This window comes from Pseudophryne corroboree, unplaced genomic scaffold (assembly GCF_028390025.1).
Source record: "Pseudophryne corroboree isolate aPseCor3 unplaced genomic scaffold, aPseCor3.hap2 scaffold_2107, whole genome shotgun sequence".
NCBI lineage: Eukaryota > Metazoa > Chordata > Amphibia > Anura > Myobatrachidae > Pseudophryne > Pseudophryne corroboree.
In genome coordinates, this window is record NW_026968751.1 from 61,737 (window position 1) to 72,094 (window position 10,358).

General features: G+C 42.2%; 2 non-coding genes across 2 annotated transcripts; both read right to left on the bottom strand.

Annotated features, from left to right (window-relative positions):
• Positions 1–7,091: 7,091 nt before the first annotated feature.
• TRNAI-UAU (transfer RNA isoleucine (anticodon UAU)) lies at positions 7,092–7,184 on the bottom strand. The gene is given in 2 exon segments: positions 7,092–7,127; positions 7,147–7,184. It is a non-coding gene; the product is annotated as a tRNA-Ile (tRNA).
• Positions 7,185–8,925: 1,741 nt separating this feature from the next.
• TRNAI-UAU (transfer RNA isoleucine (anticodon UAU)) lies at positions 8,926–9,018 on the bottom strand. The gene is given in 2 exon segments: positions 8,926–8,961; positions 8,981–9,018. It is a non-coding gene; the product is annotated as a tRNA-Ile (tRNA).
• Between the last annotated feature and the right edge of the window lie 1,340 nt (positions 9,019–10,358).

Here is a 10,358-nt window from a genome sequence, read left to right on the forward strand (position 1 = left end):
ATCATCTATATATATTATATATCTGTCTGACTGCTCAGCTCACACAGCTTATAATTGTGGGGGAGACTGGGGAGCACTGCAGTGCCAGTTATAGGTTATAGCAGGAGCCAGGAGTACATAATATTATATAGTGAGTGACCACCAGACAGTGCAGTTTATTTAATATATCCGTTCTCTGCCTGAAAAAAGCGATACACACAGTGACTCAGTCACATACCATATCTGTGTGCACTGCTCAGGCTCAGCCCAGTGTGCTGCATCATCTATATATATTATATATCTGTCTGACTGCTCAGCTCACACAGCTTATAATTGTGGGGGAGACTGGGGAGCACTGCAGTGCCAGTTATAGGTTATAGCAGGAGCCAGGAGTACATAATATTATATTAAAATTAAACAGTGCACACTTTTGCTGCAGGAGTGCCACTACCAGTGTGACTGACCAGTGACCTGACCACACTGACCACCAGTATAGTTAGTAGTATACTTATATTGTGATTGCCTGAAAAAGTTAAACACTCGTCGTGTGACTTCACTTGTGTGTTGTTGTTTTTTTTATTCTATAAAAATAAAACTCATTCTGCTGACAGACAGTGTCCAGCAGGTCCGTCATTATATAATATATAATATATACCTGTCCGGCTGCAGTAGTGATATATATATATTTTTTATATCATTTATCATCCAGTCGCAGCAGACACAGTACGGTAGTTCACGGCTGTGGCTACCTCTGTGTCTGCACTCGGCAGGCAGTCCGTCCATAATTGTATACCACCTAACCGTGGTTTTTTTTTCTTCTTTATACATACATACTACTACGACATCTCTTTATCAACCAGTCTATATTAGCAGCAGACACAGTACAGTACGGTAGTTCACGGCTGTGGCTACCTCTGTGTCTGCACTCGGCAGGCAGTCCGTCCATAATTGTATACCACCTAACCGTGGTTTTTTTTTCTTTCTTCTTTATACATACATAGTTACATAGACATCTCTTTATCAACCAGTCTATATTAGCAGCAGACACAGTACAGTACGGTAGTTCACGGCTGTGGCTACCTCTGTGTCTGCACTCGGCAGGCAGTCCGTCCATAATTGTATACCACCTAACCGTGGTTTTTTTTTCTTTCTTCTTTATACATACATAGTTACATAGACATCTCTTTATCAACCAGTCTATATTAGCAGCAGACACAGTACAGTACGGTAGTTCACGGCTGTGGCTACCTCTGTGTCTGCACTCGGCAGGCAGTCCGTCCATAATTGTATACCACCTAACCGTGTTTTTTTTTTCTTTCTTCTTTATACATACATACTACTACGACATCTCTTTATCAACCAGTCTATATTATTAGCAGCAGACACAGTACAGTACGGTAGTTCACGGCTGTGGCTACCTCTGTGTCTGCACTCGGCAGGCAGTCCGTCCATAATTGTATACCACCTAACCGTGGTTTTTTTTTCTTTCTTCTTTATACATACATAGTTACATAGACATCTCTTTATCAACCAGTCTATATTAGCAGCAGACACAGTACAGTACGGTAGTTCACGGCTGTGGCTACCTCTGTGTCTGCACTCGGCAGGCAGTCCATAATTGTATACTAGTATCCATCTCCATTGTTTACCTGAGGTGCCTTTTAGTTGTGCCTATTAAAATATGGAGAACAAAAATGTTGAGGTTCCAAAATTAGGGAAAGATCAAGATCCACTTCCACCTCGTGCTGAAGCTGCTGCCACTAGTCATGGCCGAGACGATGAAATGCCAGCAACGTCGTCTGCCAAGGCCGATGCCCAATGTCATAGTACAGAGCATGTCAAATCCAAAACACCAAATATCAGAAAAAAAAGGACTCCAAAACCTAAAATAAAATTGTCGGAGGAGAAGCGTAAACTTGCCAATATGCCATTTACGACACGGAGTGGCAAGGAACGGCTGAGGCCCTGGCCTATGTTCATGGCTAGTGGTTCAGCTTCACATGAGGATGGAAGCACTCAGCCTCTCGCTAGAAAAATGAAAAGACTCAAGCTGGCAAAAGCAGCACAGCAAAGAACTGTGCATTCTTCGAAATCCCAAATCCACAAGGAGAGTCCAATTGTGTCGGTTGCGATGCCTGACCTTCCCAACACTGGACGTGAAGAGCATGCGCCTTCCACCATTTGCACGCCCCCTGCAAGTGCTGGAAGGAGCACCCGCAGTCCAGTTCCTGATAGTCAGATTGAAGATGTCAGTGTTGAAGTACACCAGGATGAGGAGGATATGGGTGTTGCTGGCGCTGGGGAGGAAATTGACCAGGAGGATTCTGATGGTGAGGTGGTTTGTTTAAGTCAGGCACCCAGGGAGACACCTGTTGTCCGTGGGAGGAATATGGCCGTTGACATGCCAGGTGAAAATACCAAAAAAATCAGCTCTTCGGTGTGGAGGTATTTCACCAGAAATGCGGACAACAGGTGTCAAGCCGTGTGTTCCCTTTGTCAAGCTGTAATAAGTAGGGGTAAGGACGTTAACCACCTCGGAACATCCTCCCTTATACGTCACCTGCAGCGCATTCATAATAAGTCAGTGACAAGTTCAAAAACTTTGGGTGACAGCGGAAGCAGTCCACTGACCAGTAAATCCCTTCCTCTTGTAACCAAGCTCACGCAAACCACCCCACCAACTCCCTCAGTGTCAATTTCCTCCTTCCCCAGGAATGCCAATAGTCCTGCAGGCCATGTCACTGGCAATTCTGACGAGTCCTCTCCTGCCTGGGATTCCTCCGATGCATCCTTGCGTGTAACGCCTACTGCTGCTGGCGCTGCTGTTGTTGCTGCTGGGAGTCGATGGTCATCCCAGAGGGGAAGTCGGAAGCCCACTTGTACTACTTCCAGTAAGCAATTGACTGTTCAACAGTCCTTTGCGAGGAAGATGAAATATCACAGCAGTCATCCTGCTGCAAAGCGGATAACTGAGGCCTTGACAACTATGTTGGTGTTAGACGTGCGTCCGGTATCCGCCGTTAGTTCACAGGGAACTAGACAATTTATTGAGGCAGTGTGCCCCCGTTACCAAATACCATCTAGGTTCCACTTCTCTAGGCAGGCGATACCGAGAATGTACACGGACGTCAGAAAAAGACTCACCAGTGTCCTAAAAAATGCAGTTGTACCCAATGTCCACTTAACCACGGACATGTGGACAAGTGGAGCAGGGCAGGGTCAGGACTATATGACTGTGACAGCCCACTGGGTAGATGTATGGACTCCCGCCGCAAGAACAGCAGCGGCGGCACCAGTAGCAGCATCTCGCATCTCTTTCCTAGGCAGGCTACGCTTTGTATCACCGCTTTCCAGAATACGCACACAGCTGAAAACCTCTTACGGCAACTGAGGAAGATCATCGCGGAATGGCTTACCCCAATTGGACTCTCCTGTGGATTTGTGGCATCGGACAACGCCAGCAATATTGTGTGTGCATTAAATATGGGCAAATTCCAGCACGTCCAATGTTTTGCACATACCTTGAATTTGGTGGTGCAGAATTTTTAAAAAAACGACAGGGGCGTGCAAGAGATGCTGTCGGTGGCCAGAAGAATTGCGGGACACTTTCGGCGTACAGGCACCACGTACAGAAGACTGGAGCACCACCAAAAACTACTGAACCTGCCCTGCCATCATCTGAAGCAAGAAGTGGTAACGAGGTGGAATTCAACCCTCTATATGCTTCAGAGGTTGGAGGAGCAGCAAAAGGCCATTCAAGCCTATACAATTGAGCACGATATAGTAGGTGGAATGCACCTGTCTCAAGCGCAGTGGAGAATGATTTCAACGTTGTGCAAGGTTCTGATGCCCTTTGAACTTGCCACACGTGAAGTCAGTTCAGACACTGCCAGCCTGAGTCAGGTCATTCCCCTCATCAGGCTTTTGCAGAAGAAGCTGGAGACATTGAAGGAGGAGCTAACACGGAGCGATTCCGCTAGGCATGTGGGACTTGTGGATGGAGCCCTTAATTCGCTTAACAAGGATTCACGGGTGGTCAATCTGTTGAAATCAGAGCACTACATTTTGGCCACCGTGCTCGATCCTAGATTTAAAGCCTACCTTGGATCTCTCTTTCCGGCAGACACAAGTCTGCAGGGGTTGAAAGACCTGCTGGTGACAAAATTGTCAAGTCAAGCGGAACGCGACCTGTCAACATCTCCTCCTTCACATTCTCCCGCAACTGGGGGTGCGAGGAAAAGGCTCAGAATTCCGAGCCCACCCGCTGGCGGTGATGCAGGGCAGTCTGGAGCGACTGCTGATGCTGACATCTGGTCCGGACTGAAGGACCTGACAACGATTACGGACATGTCGTCTACTGTCACTGCATATGATTCTCTCAACATTGATAGAATGGTGGAGGATTATATGAGTGACCGCATCCAAGTAGGCACGTCACACAGTCCGTACTTATACTGGCAGGAAAAAGAGGCAATTTGGAGGCCCTTGCACAAACTGGCTTTATTCTACCTAAGTTGCCCTCCCACAAGTGTGTACTCCGAAAGAGTGTTTAGTGCCGCCGCTCACCTTGTCAGCAATCGGCGTACGAGGTTACATCCAGAAAATGTGGAGAAGATGATGTTCATTAAAATGAATTATAATCAATTCCTCCGCGGAGACATTGACCAGCAGCAATTGCCTCCACAAAGTACACAGGGAGCTGAGATGGTGGATTCCAGTGGGGACGAATTGATAATCTGTGAGGAGGGGGATGTACACGGTGATATATCGGAGGGTGATGATGAGGTGGACATCTTGCCTCTGTAGAGCCAGTTTGTGCAAGGAGAGATTAATTGCTTCTTTTTTGGGGGGGGTCCAAACCAACCCGTCATATCAGTCACAGTCGTGTGGCAGACCCTGTCACTGAAATGATGGGTTGGTTAAAGTGTGCATGTCCTGTTTTGTTTATACAACATAAGGGTGGGTGGGAGGGCCCAAGGACAATTCCATCATGCACCTCTTTTTTCTTTTCTTTTTCTTTGCATCATGTGCTGATTGGGGAGGGTTTTTTGGAAGAGACATCCTGCGTGACACTGCAGTGCCACTCCTAAATGGGCCCGGTGTTTGTGTCGGCCACTAGGGTCGCTAATCTTACTCACACAGTCAGCTACCTCATTGCGCCTCTTTTTTTCTTTGCGTCATGTGCTGTTTGGGGAGGGTTTTTTGGAAGGGACATCCTGCGTGACACTGCAGTGCCACTCCTAGATGGGCCCGGTGTTTGTGTCGGCCACTAGGGTCGCTAATCTTACTCACACAGCTACCTCATTGCGCCTCTTTTTTTCTTTTCGTCATGTGCTGTTTGGGGAGGGTTTTTTGGAAGGGACATCCTGCGTGACACTGCAGTGCCACTCCTAGATGGGCCCGGTGTTTGTGTCGGCCACTAGGGTCGCTAATCTTACTCACACAGCTACCTCATTGCGCCTCTTTTTTTCTTTGCGTCATGTGCTGTTTGGGGAGGGTTTTTTGGAAGGGCCATCCTGCGTGACACTGCAGTGCCACTCCTAGATGGGCCCGGTGTTTGTGTCGGCCACTAGGGTCGCTAATCTTACTCACACAGCTACCTCATTGCGCCTCTTTTTTTCTTTGCGTCATGTGCTGTTTGGGGAGGGTTTTTTGGAAGGGACATCCTGCGTGACACTGCAGTGCCACTCCTAGATGGGCCCGGTGTTTGTGTCGGCCACTAGGGTCGCTTATCTTACTCACACAGCGACCTCGGTGCAAATTTTAGGACTAAAAATAATATTGTGAGGTGTGAGGTATTCAGAATAGACTGAAAATGAGTGTAAATTATGGTTTTTGAGGTTAATAATACTTTGGGATCAAAATGACCCCCAAATTCTATGATTTAAGCTGTTTTTTAGTGTTTTTTTAAAAAAACACCCGAATCCAAAACACACCCGAATCCGACAAAAAAAATTCGGTGAGGTTTTGCCAAAACGCGTTCGAACCCAAAACACGGCCGCGGAACCGAACCCAAAACCAAAACACAAAACCCGAAAAATTTCAGGCGCTCATCTCTAACAATCATGTTTGTGTTTTTTCTTTCTTTCTTCCATCCTTTGTAATATCATATTAAATATTAAGGTAGCAGTTTATAATCAATGACTAATGACATAAGATGCTCCAGGTGAGGCTTGAACTTACAACCTCGGCATTGCTCAACAGATACTGTCTTATAAGTACCGCATGCTGACCAATTGCGCCACTGGAGCTCTTTGCAGCATTGATTGGTTATGCTAGATGTGGATTTTATTCAATACAATCAGTACAGTCATAAGAATTGAAAAAGAAAATCATTTTTGGTTATGAATGATGAGCAACAAAGGAACATGCATGCCAGATGGCACTTGAATAAGCTGTCCACGGTGATAGAAAAGGTTTAAAAAACAACAACAACAATGTTATCATAATTAATGTCATATTTTAGCTTCTGTGGTCATTTTTTACAAGCTAAATACTGCAAGACTGTTTTACAGTTGAAGCAAGGATAAAATATCAACTCTAGTGATGAGACACTTGCTGTAATGACTTCCAACTCAGATGGGACTTAAACCCACAACCACTGGCTTAGGAGTACAGTGCCTTATCCATTGTGCCAGTGGTGCTCACTGATGTCCTAATTTAAGACTGTTAGGTTTTTAATAGTCAATTATTTATTTTTGATGAAAAAGTGAAGCTGTTTACTGTGTTCTTTGCATTACCAAGTCCAGCAAGAAATGTGCTGGTACTATCCAGAGCTGTCAGTATGGATTATCATGCTATATTGCAGAAAATCAATTTGATGCAACTGCTTTACCAACAGTATGTTAATCTTTTCCATTGCTGTTTTGTTGGCTGACTGAAGGAAGATATGCAATGCATTTGAACCAAAGCAGATGTGTGCTGACAACTTAAATGCACAATCATGTTTGTGTTTTTTCTTTCTTTCATTCTTTCTTTCTTTCTTTCTTTCTTTCTTTCTTTCTTTCTTTCTTTCTTCCATCCTTTGTAATATCATATTAAATATTAAGGTAGCAGTTTATAATCAATGACTAATGACATAAAAAAAAGGAAAAAAAAACATTATACAAAGCTGCTCCAGGTGAGGCTTGAACTCACAACCTCGGCATTGCTCAACAGATACTGTTTTATAAGTACCGCGCGCTGACCAATTGCGCCACTGGAGCACTTTGCAGCATTAATTGGTTATTCTAGATGTGTATTTTATTCAATACAATCAGTACAGTCATAAGAATTGAAAAAGAAAATAATTTTTGGTGATGAATGATGAGCAACAAAGGAACATGCATGCCAGATGGCACTTGAATAAGCTGTCCACTGTGATAGAAAAGGTTTAAAAAACAACAACAACAACAATGTTATCATAATTAATGTCATATTTTAGCTTCCGTGGTCATTTTTTACAAGTTAAACACTGCAAGACTGTTTTACAGTTGAAGCAAGGATAAAATATAAACTCTAGTGATGAGACACTTGCTGTAATGACTTCCAACTCATACGGGACTTAAACCCACAACCACTGGCTTAGGAGAACAGTGCCTTATCCATTATGCCAGTGGTGCTTACTGATGTCCTTATTTAAGACTGATAGGTTTTTAATAGTCAATTATTTATTTTTGGGAAAAAATTGAAGCTGTTTACTGTGTTCTTTGCATTACCAAGTCCAGCAAGAAATGTGCTGGTACTATCCAGAGCTGTCAGTATAGATTATCATGCTATATTGCAGAAAATCAATTTGATGCAACTGCTTTACCAACAGTATGTTAATCTTTTCCATTGCTGTTTTGTTAGCTGACTGAAGGAAGATATGCAGTGCATTTGAACCAAAGCAGATGTGTGCTGACAACTTAAATGCACAATCATGTTTGTGTTTTTTCTTTCTTTCTTCCATCCTTTGTAATATCATATTAAATATTAAGGTAGCAGTTTATAATCAATGACTAATGACATAAGAAAAGGAAAAAAAACAGTATACAAAGATGCTCCAGGTGAGGCTTGACCTCACAACCTTGGCATTGCTTAACAGATACTGTCTTATAAGTTTCACGTGCTGACCAATTGCGCCACTGGAGCACTTTGCAGCATTAATTGGTTATGCTAGATGTGGATTTTATTCAATACAATCAGTACATTCGTAAGAATTGAAAAAGAAAATCATTTTTGGTGATGAATGATGAGCAACAAAGGAACATGCATGCCAGATGGCACTTGAATAAGCTGTCCACGGTGATAGAAAAGGTTTAAAAAACAACAACAACAATGTTATCATAATAAATGTCATATTTTAGCTTCTGTGGTCATTTTTTACAAGCTAAACACTGCAAGACTGTTTTACAGTTGAAGCAAGGATAAAATATCAACTCTAGTGATGAGACACTTGCTGTAATGACTTCCAACTCAGACGGGACTTAAACCCACAACCACTGGCTTAGGAGAACAGTGCCTTATCCGTTATGCCAGTGGTGCTTACTGATGTACTTATTTAAGACTGATAGGTTTTTAATAGTCAATTATTTATTTTTGAAAAAAAGTGAAGCTGTTTACTGTGTTCTTTGCATTACCAAGTCCAGCAAGAAATGTGCTGGTACTATCCAGAGCTGTCAGTATGGATTATCATGCTATATTGCAGAAAATCAATTTGATGCAACTGCTTTACCAACAGTATGTTAATCTTTTCCATTGCTGTTTTGTTGGCTGACTGAAGGAAGATATGCAATGCATTTGAACCAAAGCAGATGTGTGCTGACAACTTAAATGCACAATCATGTTTGTGTTTTTTCTTTCTTTCTTTCTTTCTTTCTTTCTTTCTTTCTTCCATCCTTTGTAATATCATATTAAATATTAAGGTAGCAGTTTATAATCAATGACTAATAACATAAAAAAAGGAAAAAAAACATTATACAAAGCTGCTCCAGGTGAGGCTTGAACTCACAACCTCGGCATTGCTCAACAGATACTGTATTATAAGTACCGCGCGCTGACCAATTGCGCCACTGGAGCACTTTCTAGCATTAATTGGTTATGCTAGATGTGGATTTTATTCAATACAATCAGTACAGTCATAAGAATTGAAAAAGAAAATCATTTTTGGTGATGAATGATGAGCAACAAAGGAACATGCATGCCAGATGGCACTTGAATAAGCTGTCCACTGTGATAGAAAAGGTTTAAAAAACAACAACAACAATGTTATCATAATTAATGTCATATTTTAGCTTGTGTGGTCATTTTTTACAAGCTAAACACTGCAGGACTGTTTTACAGTTGAAGCAAGGATAAAATATAAACTCTAGTGATGAGACACTTGCTGTAATGACTTCCAACTCAGACGGGACTTAAACCCACAACCACTGGCTTAGGAGAACAGTGCCTTATTCATTATGCCAGTGGTGCTTACTGATGTCCTTATTTAAGACTGATAGGGTTTTAATAGTCAATTATTTATTTTTGAAAAAAAATTGAAGCTGTTTACTGTGTTCTTTGCATTACCAAGTCCAGCAAGAAATGTGCTGGTACTATCCAGAGCTGTCAGTATGGATTATCATGCTATATTGCAGAAAATCAATTTGATGCAACTGCTTTACCAACAGTATGTTATTCTTTTCCATTGCTGTTTTGTTGGCTGACTGAAGGAAGATATGCAGTGCATTTGAATCAAGGCAGATGTGTGCTGACAACTTAAATGCACAATCATGTTTGTGTGTTTTCTTTCTTTCTTCCATCCTTTGTAATATCATATTAAATATTAAGGCTACAAGTTTATAATCAATGACTAATGACATAAGAAAAGGAAAAAAAACAGTATACAAAGATGCTCCAGGTGAGGCTTGAACTCACAACCTTGGCATTGCTCAACAGATACTGTCTTATAAGTACCGCGTGCTGACCAACTGCGCCACTGGAGCACTTTGCAACATTGATTGGTTATGCTAGATGTGGATTTTATTCAATGCAATCAGTACAGTCATAAGAATTGAAAAAGAAAATCATTTTTGGTGATGAATGATGAGCATCAAAGGAACATGCATGCCAGATGGTACTTAAATAAGATGTCCACGGTGATAGAAAATGTTTAAAAAAAACAACAACAATGTTATCATAATAAATGTCATATTTTAGCTTCTGTGGTCATTTTTTGCAAGCTAAACACTGCAAGACTGTTTTACAGTCGAAGCAAGGATAAAATATCAATTCTAGTGATGAGACACTTGCTGTAATGACTTCCACCCCATATGGAACTTGGACCCCCTGTCTTAGGAGGGCAGTGACTTAACCATTATGCCAGTGGTGCTTACTGATGTTCTTATTTAAGACTGTTAGGTTTTTAATAGTCAATTATT